Consider the following 14,261-nt stretch of genomic DNA (forward strand, 5'->3'; position numbering starts at 1 on the left):
GACGTAAAGTACGCCTGAAAAAGTAGGCATTACTTTACTTTAATTTGATTTCAAGATTTCTTTTTACTCCTTAGTTATTTGTCCATCCATTCGACGATAGGGCAGTCCAATATAATAAATTGTAATTATAAATATTTAGGATTGCAATAGTAAGGATTCGGTCACAATAAATTTTTCTGTAACTCAACTAACTAATGTAACCACGCCCTGAGGAAGAGAATAAATTTGTATAAACGTTGGCGTAAAGATGGAGTTGCTAGTTTTTTATTTTGACCGAATCGTCGCTAGCATAATCCCAAATATTAATAGTTTAGGGTCACCAAAGGATACGAATTTTAATTATACATCTAAATAATTGGTTATCTCTTTTTATTTAATTACCCTCAGTATTTCTTTTTTAAACTTTTCATTCCATTTTTATGGAGACTTTTCGACATCACTGGAAGAGCAAGATTTTGGGTTAAGCATCCCACCTAAAGGGCTATGTGAATGTAGTGTTCGGAATCAATATTTTAACAAAATCATGGTAGTATCCAATAAGTGGCTAAAATTCCAATTTGGATGAACATCAGTTTTACCGGGCCAAGTTTTGTAGTGTTTAGCGAAGTGATTGCGCGAGAATAATTTTAATAAAATTTCTTTGCATAAATTTAGGTAAGGGAGTACTCATTTTTATCATCTAATATAAGATTATTTTTTTGTTTTTGTTTTGTTTTATTTTAAATACAAATTTTCAATTTGTTCAAAAGCTTGTTGACAGGATTGGTGTTGCCCCTTAAATCTGATAACAAATTTGAATTTCCTACGATCTATAAGAAACTACAAAAAATTTAAGACCACTTTTTAGAACTCAGAGAACTACCAAACGGTAGTGAAAACACAGAATCTGAGTTTAAGGAGCGATCGCATTACTTACTTAGTGTACTGAAAGAGAAGATCTAAATTCCTGAAGCGGGAATTAAAAATGTCAATAACCACTCAGAGCTAAATATTGAACTATTTGTTAATTCGAGTTATTGGCTTTTGATTATATTTTTTTCTAGATCCAATATTTACTTTTTTTGCTTTATCCAGGTTAAACGGTGGCAATTTCCATGATGAATTCTGATTGTAAGGAAACTTATCCTCTTTCCAGTGGACTAGAATTTCCTAGAATGAGAGAGAAAGTCAGAGTGGAGGGGGGGAAAAAAGAAGGAATTGGCCAGTTGATTAAAGTTGGGCCAAATAGAAGTAGAAGTGAGCCCTGGGTGAGGTGAAGAAGTTGGCGTCGACAGTGGGTGAGGTAATGTAGGTGGGACAAGGGAGGTTTTGTAGAAGAAAAGAACCGAGTGAAGTTTTTCTTTGTGTGTTTTTGAAGAAGAAGAAGAAGAAGCAGGGAGGCTGCCAAAGCAGTAGTTGATAGAGGGCGTTGTTGCCAGGAGTTCTCAACTCCGGGTATGGCGATGTATTGTGTTTGACATGACGAAAAAGTTAGCTCTCCCACTCTGCTGTACGATATTGTGTGTGAGTTACTAGCTCCTGCCAGCCAACTCCTGCAGTTCCTATACATTCCATTTATAAGGTTAGCACACCCAAACAAAAAAAAAAAAGCTTACCCCACTCTCCTTTATCCTTGCTTTTCCAGGACTCTGCTCTTTCTTTATCAAAAAAAGGTTTTTTTCCACTTTTCTAACAGAGAAGAAAATTGAGATAATACTAAGAGAAAAACAAACGGGAGCAAAATAAACTAAAACAAAGTAGAGTAAAGGGAAAAATAACAGTTGGGTAAGCTAAATTTATCCACCATTATATCGGTTCACTCTTGGTATCCAAGCATTCGTCTATCTTGGACTGCTCTTCAGCCACCACTTGTGTTTCTCATATCTCTAGACTCACTTATCAGAATGGTTTACTCCACGATTGGATAATCTGTTGCTACCAGATGCCTTCCTAAACCTTGTACTCTGCTGTCATCTCTTTTTTTTCCTTTTTTACTGTGTTTTTGGACTTTCATTTCATTTGAATTCATTTTTATTCCTGTTTTATTATAAATTATGAACCTTTTTTATTATTATTATTTAAGTATTAATTTCCAAACGGAGAATTCTAAATTATTTTTAGAAATACAAGTTTAATAGATTATAAATTCTACGAATCAGTTTTCTATGCTGAGCACGATGAATCCTTGGCCAAGAACAAGGATCGCGAAAGTCAATAGCGCAGTTATCTATCCATAGTTAGGGCTAGACAAATTTTATGGGAACATTGGAAAAATAATTGTTTTTCAGAAATTTCTTTTAAAATAATGAATTAATAACACAAAATTTAAATGTATACAAATAAATTATATGTATTTTAGGGGTGCCACGGTAGCCGAGCGGTTAGAGGCGAGACCTGCGAAGCTAATGTGTATTGTGGTACTGGGTTCGATTCCACAGTCTTAGGCCTTAGATTTTATTTAATGGTTAATAAAAGGAATTTACTGTAAAGTATGTTTGCTAGTCGCCTCCGTCCACGACACCTAATTGGTAGTTGGACTTTAAGCCTAAGCCTCGCCTGAAAAAATAGGCGATTACTTTACTTACTTTACTTTTACTTATATGTATTTGGTTTCGAATCGTTGCGCATTACTTTATTACAAATAAGTTGTGCATTTTTGTTGGTTTATGGTCAGCTGCCTGCTGTCATTTAACTTACTACCTTGTAACCTAAAAATTTCATTTCTAGAGCTAAACATTTTGATTTATACAGAAGGGTGATGAAGCAATATGTTATTTCAGTATTTATAGATGGAAGAACATCCTCGACATTCGTAAAACGAGATTACGAAACAACCCATTAGGAAGAGCAAAGCTGAAGTACAGCAGTAATTATATTTATCTGAGAATTGCGGGGAAAAATAAACAATCAGCATCATTAGTTAATTATATTATTTAGCGACTCTTATTTAACAATTACTTGCATTGTGGCACAAATGCAATTGTTCTTGCATTGATTGCTTTCTACAAGTAGTTTACTTACATATCTATAAGGGGATGCCGATTTCAGTCTTTATTTTTTTATTTGTTTCAATTTCAAGCTTTCGACCGAAGATCTGGGCCATCTTCAGGGCTGTGGAACATATTTACGGAAACATATATAAAAAGTTAATAAAAATTCTCCCATCTTCATGAACCAAAGGACTAAGTATTGGAATGTACCTACTTTGGGTTTGTCAACAAACGGTTGACATGGAATCCCCCATACTATACTGAAAAGACAAGAAACTAACCAAAGCTACAAACTTCTCGTCAGACTACTTGACAAACGATAGAAACTTAACCGACATAACAAAAGACTCTTGTATCTACTATTACTACGACCTAGTTGGTCATACGGCTTCGAAGTATGGGGTATCGACTAAGCTTTCCAACTCACTACGCCTCCAGGCATTACAGTCAAAAATACTTCGAAAACTTCTTAACGCTCCGTTCTATGTATCTAACCTCACTATCCATAATGACCTCAAAATCCCTTTCATTACAGATCTTGCTAACACTAGTTTTCTCAAAATTCATTCCTCTACAGCAGCTCATCCTAACCCTCTCATAGAACACCCCTATCCTTCTTCTGCAATACCAGGTGATCCTCCAAGAAGATTAAAGAGAAGATGGCTTTGCGATCTACTGTCATAAGAGCATACATATGTCCAAGATATTGGAGTGGCACTGCTGGGTGCCTTCTCTACTCGTATATTTTCACGAAATATTTTTTAATCATGTACCACATTTGCTTGTTGCAACAATCGTTGCAGTTGTAAATTTCAATAAAAGATTTTTAAAAAAATATGTAAAACTTTTTATATCAATTTCAATTATTTTTTATATCATTTTTTTTTTTTTTTTTTTGATGGGTAAGTTAAAAAGTGTAACTATTTCTGGTAGAGTTAATTATTTAACATTCTTATTGGTAGACTGAAATATTGCAACTAATGATTTTCATGACAATGAAAGTAAATCTCCTTACAAACCAAGGTTCAGACCGTAACGACTATTTCATTTTAGATAGGGGAATACCAAATTCTTAATTCTCTTGTCCTAAAACTATTAATATATATTTTTTTTAATGGAGGGGCAGCTATATCTGTCCCATTAGCGCCTCTAATACGTTATTATTCCGAAGTTACCTTTATAAAGATTAATTTATTATGTATTCAGCACTCAAAATAAATAATTTATAAATTATTGTAGAAAAAATATATAATAAAATAAAGGTAGAAAAAAACATCCTTACAAAATTACCAATTAGTTACAGGACTTCGTCTTTTCAGTAACTAATTAAGCATTACATTCATTCAGATAGCCATCAAAATAAAAACGGATATTGGGTCTAAAGGAAACAAAAGAATTCAATATCTAGGGCTGATGCAGCTGCAATGACAAAGTACTTTTATGTAGCAAAGAATATACATATTCATAATAAGGAGAGGTGCAGCATTCTTCGGTCGCTGGACGGCCCTTGCGCGGAGGTACTCTGCTGAGTTTGATGTTTCGTTGGAACACCAGGACCGTTGGCAAACACAGCTGTTAGATTTAGTTGCTAAAATCCGGAATGTTTGTCGAGAGGAGTCTATCAGAAGGGCCGGAAGTACAAAGCGTTTTCTGCTGTATAGAACACTAACTGATGTGAAGGCACACTTTGGGGCTTATTTCGGCAAAGATATTGCCACTAATCTGAAATTAGGGGACTTAAGGTGGCTATTTAAGCTAAGGGGAGAGTTGTTGAAGCTGAATAGCGTGCCATGGTTGGATTGTGAGGAGGACAAGAGCCTTTGTGCATTATGTACATCCGGGGTCCGCGAAGACCTCTTCCATTTCTTAGCCGAATGTCCATCACTGGGTGAGCTTCGCCTTCGGTATATGGGAGCCTCTATTGTTCCTAGCTACCAAATTGTTCGGCTGCTATCCTCACTGGAATTCCACCCACTTCTAAATTTCACTAAAGTGGCCTGGAGATCTAGGATTCAAGCTCTGAATGTAGACAGCTCTTTTATTCATAGTTGATACGCATTTTCCAAATTATAACATGATGCTTATTAATATTTTTTTCTAATTTATTTAAATTTATTATTTTTATTATTATGATTAATATATTATTATTATTTTTGTCATCACTTCTGTAACCTGCCCAAATAGAGAAGAAATTATTTAGTTTTTAATGTTTTATTACTGTATAATTTATTTGTAATTATTTATTAGTTTTATTATTTTTATTCATCCTTATTTTCTCATATAACTTTATTAGATAATTTTGTATTCTGTTTCATTTCCATCTTATTGCCACACTTTCTCACTCTCTCTCTCTCTTCTTTGTTTATCACCGTTTTTAATTTTATTATTTTTGATTTTCATAATTGATGTACCAACTCCTGCAGACGGCTACACGCCATGCATTTCCTAAGAATTTTTTGTTTATTTTTTTGTATTTTACATTTAATTATAAATAAAGGTTTATTGATTGATATTCATAATAAGATATAACTAATTTCAAAACGGATATTGCTTGTGAGAACTCAAAAATCGGAAACCTGCCGGAAAATTCAATAGATTTTTCTTACTATAGTAGAGTAAGGGAAAGTAAACAAAGAAAAGTTAAATACTGTTTCAAAAAGCCAAAATAATGATTTTAAAAAAACCTTTCAAGTCTGCCTGTACTTTAACAAACTAACTTTTTGAACAAAACATCTTTAAGCTTTTGTTTTATAATGGCTTCCAAGACATTGTGGTTGTACAGAGTATATTTTTTCCAAGATTTAATACTTCTTAATAGACTTAAAGGATATTTCTTTATAAAGAAATCTTAAATATTAAGGATTTTAGTTGTTATTCTAAGGGAAAAAAAAAAATACTACAGTAATTAGTTGAGAAAAGAAAATCATTTAATTTGTTTCATTTAAGCTGTAATCTCAGCAATTCACATCTTGAATAGAAAATTTATGAAATTGTGCTATCTTTAACGATTTCCTTATCGACGCTTAGTTTTAGAAATGGCCCAACCATTTTATGCGTGAAAAATATCTCTTACTCTTAGAATACGTGATTTATATTTTGAATTAAATGGTTCAAATGGCACCGTTGAATCGCTAAAAGCTCCTTACTTTGTATCTAACTCCACTTTTCACCGAGATCTCCTTGTTCTGAAGCTGCTAGTTCCTGCTACGCCAAATTCCACGCCTCAATGTCCTGAACATTCTAACCCTCTAGTTTCCCAAACTTACTGCATTACCCAGGAAATTCTCTAAGACGGTTAAAACACCGGTAGCTTAATGAAGTAAAGTGCCAGTGTTTTTCTTTAGGAGTTTCCACCAATGGGGTGAATTCTTCCTTCATGCTACTCACGAATTTAGTCATATGTTTCATGTTATGTCTGCTTCATTTGTTGCAGAAATGTGCTGCAGTTATGAAAATAGATAAAATGAAAAAGTTAAAATAAGAAAATGAATAGTAATTCTTTCTTATTAGTGGGTTGTTCAGCAATGGCCTCAGAAATAGATAAATCCATTGTTTCTCTTTTAATACTTTTTATTTTTGCGTGTAAATTTCCGTCATTAATAGTGTCAAAATTAAAATTTTTGCGTAATCATTAAATTATTATTATTATTTTAATTAATGGCGCATCAACATCTGAGTTCATTGACGCCCAGAGCTTTCTTCACTGCCGGCCTTCGGGTAGACAACACTGTCCAACACCAAGCCATAATAAGCTCTTAGGAAGAGAAAATCTAAGGGCCAGCAGCTGGTTTCGAAGCCGGGATCTCCGCGTGAGTTAATCTTTTCCCAGTTAAATTATTAGTAGAACATATTAGAGAAAACAACAACTAGCTGATAAATCTCACATAAATATTGTAGATTTATCAATACATAACGATTCGTTAACACAAAACGAAATCAATAATTACGTAACAGTCTAATGACGTCATATTGGTGTTGGTATTATAAAATGGTAGGAAATGACCTTGTCCTAGGTCAATGTTCACCCATCATACTTCTCTCTCATTTTTTGTTTTACACGTACTCTTTCATTTCTGACCCGCCTCACGCGCTATTGCATTCACTTGATTTGCAAAATACCAAATTACATTTGTATGTAAAGCCAAACTAGTATACACAAGTGATGCTGGATAATCCTTCCTTTTCAAATAATGTTTTATCTATTATTTATGCGGCACTCGGTTTTAAATAAAATTTTAAATGTATTTCTCCTGATTGATAACATTATCATTCCAGAAATCGTCTACTATTATTAGAAAACATAATATTTATCTCCATATTAATAATTGGATTATTGATAGTGCCAATGACCTCACTCTAGTCACAATAAAATATTCATGTACATTATATACACTATACAAGTAGTTGGAGTCAATTTTTCCTTACGGCTCTAATAAGAAGAAATGGATGCCATGTTTCAAGTCATATTTTTTATCATTGCATCTGCAATAGTAACACACATTAAAGAGACAATTGCAAAGGACATGATTATTTCAAAAACGAAAAGACAGTAAATATCGTTCAATCAGTTTACCGTGCGTTAATGAAATACGTATAAGTAATATATCATTTGAGTAACTGGTTTGTTCCGGTAACGCTTAAAAAGGATGCCAAGTGTCTAGGACATTTGCGTAATCATATATAAGAGACCATGAGAATAAATGCGCACAATTAAAGTAATTTGTGACTTGCAGTATTCTAATTATCTGCAGCTGAATAAAAAAGTTGTGCATAATATTAATTGCAGAAAGTATGTATTGATTAAAAATTAAACTAACTGCACTTAGATCAGTCTTTGATTGCTTAGTTTGTTTGGAGAAATTGATTAATTGTAACTCAAACAGAATCTTCTCTCCTATTATTCTGACACTGATATCAAAACATTCTTTGTATTTGAGGCGAAGGTTACATTACTACTGGTTAGTTTTTAGGTTCATATTCTACCTTAAAATGAAATCACTTCTATACTTATATTAGCGTGATCAAAATGGTAAAATACTGACCAAAATATTAAAAGTTTTGGAGTAATCTTCTGTGATATAAAAGAAAAAACTTCAAAAAAGAAGCTAAGTCCATGTTTTCATTTGTCCACGTATTGTTTCTAATACAATATTTCTATTTTTATTACCCAACCATCACTTATGGTGCATCCATGTTACTTATTATCCACCAAAGATTTAAGCAAAATAACTCCAGTGGGCTTACAAGTAAGGAAAAACCGCGAAAAAACTCTTTCATTTGCTCTCCTGTAAAAAATTTAAAATGTGACTTAGTGTTGTGTACCTCCGGGTAACTGAAATATTGAATGTAGAAATTAATTGCTCTGAATGCTGCCATTCCTTTAACACGTACCAGCTGCCTGTCGACGGTCTTTGACAGTCCCATTTAGTCACAAAAACATTCTTCGGATCAGCGACGTCGTTTCGATATATTATGGAGAACGTTAACATTCCTTATGTTGCCGAGTTCCACAAAGGATCCTGCTTCTTCAAAATACATATTTCTTGTAGTTATCTATTTGTTATTATATTATTATTTATTTTTATGGCATTGTAAAGACTTCATTGTTTAAATAACATATATACAAAAATTAAAGTAATGCGCCTATTTTTTCAGGTGGACTTTACGTCCAACTACCAAATTAGGTGCCAGATGGGAGGCGACTAGTAAACATTCACTGCCATATATTTCTCTCATTAACCATTAAATATAATCAAAGGCCAAGTCCGGGAATCGAATACATCTTAGATTTATGGACCGTTTCTCTAACCGTTCGGCTACTATGGCGACTGTTTTAATTAATTAATCCCTGATGTTGGGCACCAATCGGTACTCCAATTTTCCCGCATTTTATTTTCAATTATTTTTATTTTATTTTTAAATCTAAGGCGTGTCAACATCCAAGATTATTGGCTCCCGGAGCTGTTTTCAGTACTCTGCAGGTTGCTGGACAGTATTGTCTCAAAGAAAAACAACATCAATGTACAGTGAGCTTTAAGGCAGTCCTAATTAATTTAATCCCTTCCCAAAATTTTCAATTTCAATGTTTTAAAAAGTGTAGATAACAAAATCCGCTGATATAAAGAAATTAAATTCTCTTTTAAATGAATTATTCAGTCATAAGAAGAAAACTACCTTACCTCAACAGTTCCCTCGCCAAATGCATACTCTAATTTTAATAATAGTTAATACCAAGCTAATTTTAACTCGTACTCTTGAGCAATAAGCAAAAAGAAGAAGAAAAGACTATATTACAAAGAGGGCATGTGAAAGCAATACTAAATGTGATATACACCTATTTGTCACGGACATATGGGCTATTGCGTGTAAAGAGTACATCCATTGCCATTCTACCTGACTGCGCGTTGTAAATCTTACGCCACACTTTCCCTTTTTTACCAACTGCAGTTCGTGTTTTTCTGATCAAATTGGTTCATTTATTACCCTCTTTTCAATTTTGTAAAACTCTTTACTTTCTCTGGCAATCTTTACAAAATTTCTAAAATTATAGATTTTAAAAGTCCTTTAAAGAGTTTGAGTAAGTGTATTTTTGAAAATTGGCTGAGAATTAAAGGCTAGAGTCATAGCTTAAAGATTTAAATTTGGGGGAGCGCATACGTAATCACTTCCTAAAGATGTCGATAACTCCAAAAATCTTACTTCCGTTTAAGAGATGGATGTTTTTTGCTTCAATTATAAATATTGTCCATTGTTTTTGGTGACCGATTCATTAATCCAAAATGGACGAAAGAATATTGCCAATGATTTTATTAGTATTATGCCTAGCTTTCGACCAATTGATCAGGTCATCTTCTGGGCTGGGGAACAGATAGGAATTCCTATACAATTCGATTCCTGAATAGCAGTCGAAGGATGAACCGAAATTTACAAAAGAGAAAGCTAGAAGCGCAGTATTTTATTTTACTTTTACGATATCCCCCACACTAGACTTAATAAAGAACAGAACTAAACAGAGGCTATCGACTACTTAAAAGACTCTTAGACAATAGATCAAAACTCTCTCTGGACAACAAAAGACTGATTCTATAACTTCTATTTTGAAACACATCTGGGCGTATGGAATAGAGCTGTTGGGTTCAACCAAACGCTCCATTCTCCAAAGGATTCAATCGCTACAAATACTTCGAACTATTGCACACGCTCCATTTTATCTCTCCAACCTGACTATACACACTGACCTTAACATTCTATTTGTCACCCAAGTTGCTAAAACACGATACAGAAAACTCCACTTCAGCCTGCAATCTCATATAAATCCTCTAGCTCAAAATCTTTCTTCTAGAACTCTTCCTGACAACCCGGACAAGACGCCTTAAAAGACAGTGGGCTCGTGATCTCCTCTCCAGTGAAGAGAGTGACTAACCATATAATGTTTTGCGAGTGTAACCACTGGGTAACTTCTCCACTCGTTACCTTATCATTTACTACTCTATTGTATCATTGTTACTTGTAGCGCTAAAGCGCTGATTGTAGCACAATAAACGCAAAGTTATTGCAGTATTATTATAAATTACAATATTTGTTTACGTCGTTATTGTAAGTTTGGTGCATCTTCTGCCTTCTCTGCTCATGAACTGAGGGTGATCAGTTTTATGTATTTGGCGGGTCATTGTTGCCAATTTTATATCCAAGATACATTTAATTCATTAAGATAACTGTAGATTCATTCTGGTTACAGCTTACCCAAATAAAATACAGCGCTTCTAGCTTCCTCTTTTGCAAATTTCTGTTCATCCTTCGACCTGCCATTCAGGAATCGAATTGTATAAGAATTCCTATCTTCAGAACCAACACTTTAGTTTTGATGAGAACAGAAAGTAGTGAATTGTTTAAAGTATTTTTCTATTGTTTGTGTAACTGTACTCAGTACAAGTTTGTATGGTGTTATTGCATGAGTTATTCTATACTTAACATGTTGTGTGGTTGACATATGTTAAATAGCTTACAACTACTTGTGTGTTACAGAGAGTTATGGCCGTGAGTGTTGCTTAGTGTTGTTCAGTGACGCACAGTGATGTTCTGTGAAGATTTAACTGTGAAATGTTCATACCGGTGTTCCACAGATCTTGCTGGCGGCTGCCAATGTCATCTTTCTGCAAGGTATGTTTTCAACGTATGATGATACACTTTTGATGTTTATCACTTCTAGAACTTCTTTTGTTTTTACTTTCCATTTTTAACGCCCATTTTTGTTTTGCTGTTTGTTTCACTTGTAATGTCTGTTCACCATAACTAACTGGGTGGTTATTCCTCATTTTTACATACAATTTACTAAACTCTCTGTACATCATGAAACATTTTTTTTAAAAAAAGCTATTAAAGAAATATTTATTTGCATTTTGTACAATAGATATTGACGCGATAACGCCATCGTAAAGAACTGGAGATTGCTATAGTTAAGAATTTGCATTAAACACCCCATCTTGTGTTAATCTTTTGTTAATTTGTCTCGGCTAGCTTGTTGCTTTAATTAAAGACAGAGGAAATTAGGTGAACTAATTAACTTTACTTAAGTTCCCTGATAATGTCCTTAAGTTGGTAATATTATTATACTAGGAGATCATATTGTTTTAATTAAAAAAAAATGTAATATTTTTAGTAAATATCTTACACAATAACGAATCATTATTTATGCATTTGTTTTTTTAATAATTATGCAGAAAAATAATTAAATTTATAATTGAGCCGTTCACTGCACGAATCGATTGATTAACTCCACTTTTTGAAATATTTTAAATAAGTTAAGTGTCAAAGCATTTGGTTGAGTCATAGCTTTTAATATTTATAATAAATTTCCCAAATAATAAATATTTAACATCATTAAACGACAACATTTTTTGGCCATTAAATAATAAATAATTTATTTCAGAAGCCATTTTGATTAACTGCGTGCTTCTAATGTAAATCATTGCAATAATTCAACTCAAATTCAGTAGCAGGCGCTGAATGATAACGGTAAATTTATTTGAATTTATATTATAAACGGAATTATATCATTATATCATCGCATTTCTCCACTTTTTGTTTTGCGATTTTACTCGAGTTAACTCCAGTGAACAGCTCAATTATCTAATGTTATTATCAGTGGTTGTCTAACGCCTAGAATGCTGAAAATATTACGGATCAATAAATCAGCTTCTAATTTATCAAGATTTAACGAAAGAAAGTGTCATAATTTTTTTTTTAATTTTTTACTTTCATCGACATTCCTCAAGATCATTTTGTCTTTAATCTGAATGGCTTATGACTGTGTAAAGGATATCTGTCTGTTTAAATTATGTTGTATGAGTCATTAGTTGTGAGAGATTCAAATACTTTTTCTTTGTAGCTTCGAGTCATTATGTAAGTAGTTCAGTTATAACATAAGACCAATTCATATGAAGCCCTAAGTGATTAATAAGTCAGACAGTCAGTAAAAATGTGTTTGATAGGGGCTCGAAGATGCTTTTTTGTCCAATTCGGTGGCTACTCAACTCTTCAGGACGTTTAGATCGGAAAGAAGAGCTCCCCCATATCTATTTCTTCTCCTCGGGAGCGTAAATATCCTTACCCTCTTCATAAATGGTAAAACGTTTCTCTTTATCATAAAGAGTACTCGCGCTGAACGTCTTTAAAGACTATTTCAGTTGAACTCTAAGAACCATGACTGAGGATAAAGTTTGCTCTATTGAGTCTACTATCGTAATGACTAAGAGATTAATTACCAGCAAATGTGTGGAGAAGTGTAATTTTTAGTGAATAATGTAGGACACAAACAGATTTTAGTGTTAGGCCAAGTTCAAACCGAGAGAACATTGATTGAAAATGTATAATTAGATCACATAGGAGCTCGGCCATTAGGTTTGTAAAACTGGATTTCTTGGGGACTCTTACATAAATGAGGAAGTCTGCTTAGAAAAGAATTCTTAGTAAAAGGGTAATTGAGGGTGACAAGGAAAATGGTTTAATAGATAAAATCTAGCTGGTTTCAGTGAACTCCTAAAGGTGGTTTTACGCTATCCACTCATAGTCCGTAAGTGGTACTGGAATGTAATGTACCTTCTACAGCTGTACTTTTATACTTAACTGAATTTCTGCTACAAGCTGATATAACTTGATACATATGAATAAATTCTTGATTAGCATGAGAGGAGAGTCCACCCAATGGTGAAATCCCCAAAGAAGAACATTTTACTATGTAATACTGGCACTTACTTCAGTAAAAGATCACAGGCATCCAGTTAAAAATTTATGATTATCAAAAAATAAGGTTTCGAAAATCGTTATTAAGAAATATTATTATAGCCTCATATAAATAAAGGGTTTTCTGTCAAAAGAATAATAGAATAAATTAAAGCCATTATTTATAATTTAGTTATAGGTTCTAGATTATATTATTTATCTAACGGCACAGAGTCCAATGAAACATTCAGTACTTGTCTTATAAATTTAAAGATTTAATTGAAACAATATTCTTAGTTTTATTGCCTAAAATCAAAATTTATCATGCCTTATTTTTTATTAATTGTTCAAATTTTAGGGGAATATTTCTGACAAATAATAATTTTAAATTACTGCCAAATCTGCTTTCTATCTTTAGTATTAATCAAACTGGTAGATCATCTGAAAGTTTTAGAACATCACAAGTGAAAGGCGGTAATATGTTAAATTATATATGGCGTACCAAAGCCGCCGGCGAAAAAGTATTCGTGTTTTTCCGCTAGTGAAAGCAAGAAGTAAACAGAGGGACTAGATTGTTCAGTTGTTAGTAAAAAATTATTATCACTTAGATGATGCACTGAGAGAAACACCAACATTATCAGAAGGAGGTTACTTTTAAGAGAAAGGTTAGTTCATGTGATGCAAAAAATAAATTAATATGGAAATATAGATGCTAAAAAAGGTGGTTATGTGATTGTCCGTGATCAAAATATATATGTATAAGGTTTTTATGAATCAGATTTACAATTTATGTATTTCAAGTTTGGATATTTATTTCCATATATGATTATTAGTGTTATTACACTGGTGATAACTCGGTACAAAATATAAAAATGACACTTTAGAGTAAGCGTAACCAGCCTCTCTTTATTAGAAGTATCTTTAATTGAATTTCCCTTGAAGAATATTTCAAATAGAAGTTTTTTTTTCATTTTTATTTAAGGCGCGTCTTTGGCTACCGGAGATTTTTTCCAGTGCCCTACAAGTTTCCAGGCAGTGTTCTCTCGTTACAGACAATACTGTCTATCACCG

The 14,261-nt window shown here is 33.1% G+C and overlaps 1 protein-coding gene across 8 annotated transcripts in view; it reads right to left on the reverse strand.

The window, feature by feature from the left end:
• The window catches only part of LOC141453480 (uncharacterized), a 75,584-nt gene that overhangs the window by 53,473 nt on the left and 7,850 nt on the right, over positions 1-14,261 (reverse strand). The window lies entirely within an intron of this gene.

This window comes from Rhodnius prolixus, unplaced genomic scaffold, assembly GCF_049639745.1.
Source record: "Rhodnius prolixus isolate KJV_2025 unplaced genomic scaffold, Rpr scaffold_3, whole genome shotgun sequence".
Lineage (NCBI taxonomy): Eukaryota > Metazoa > Arthropoda > Insecta > Hemiptera > Reduviidae > Rhodnius > Rhodnius prolixus.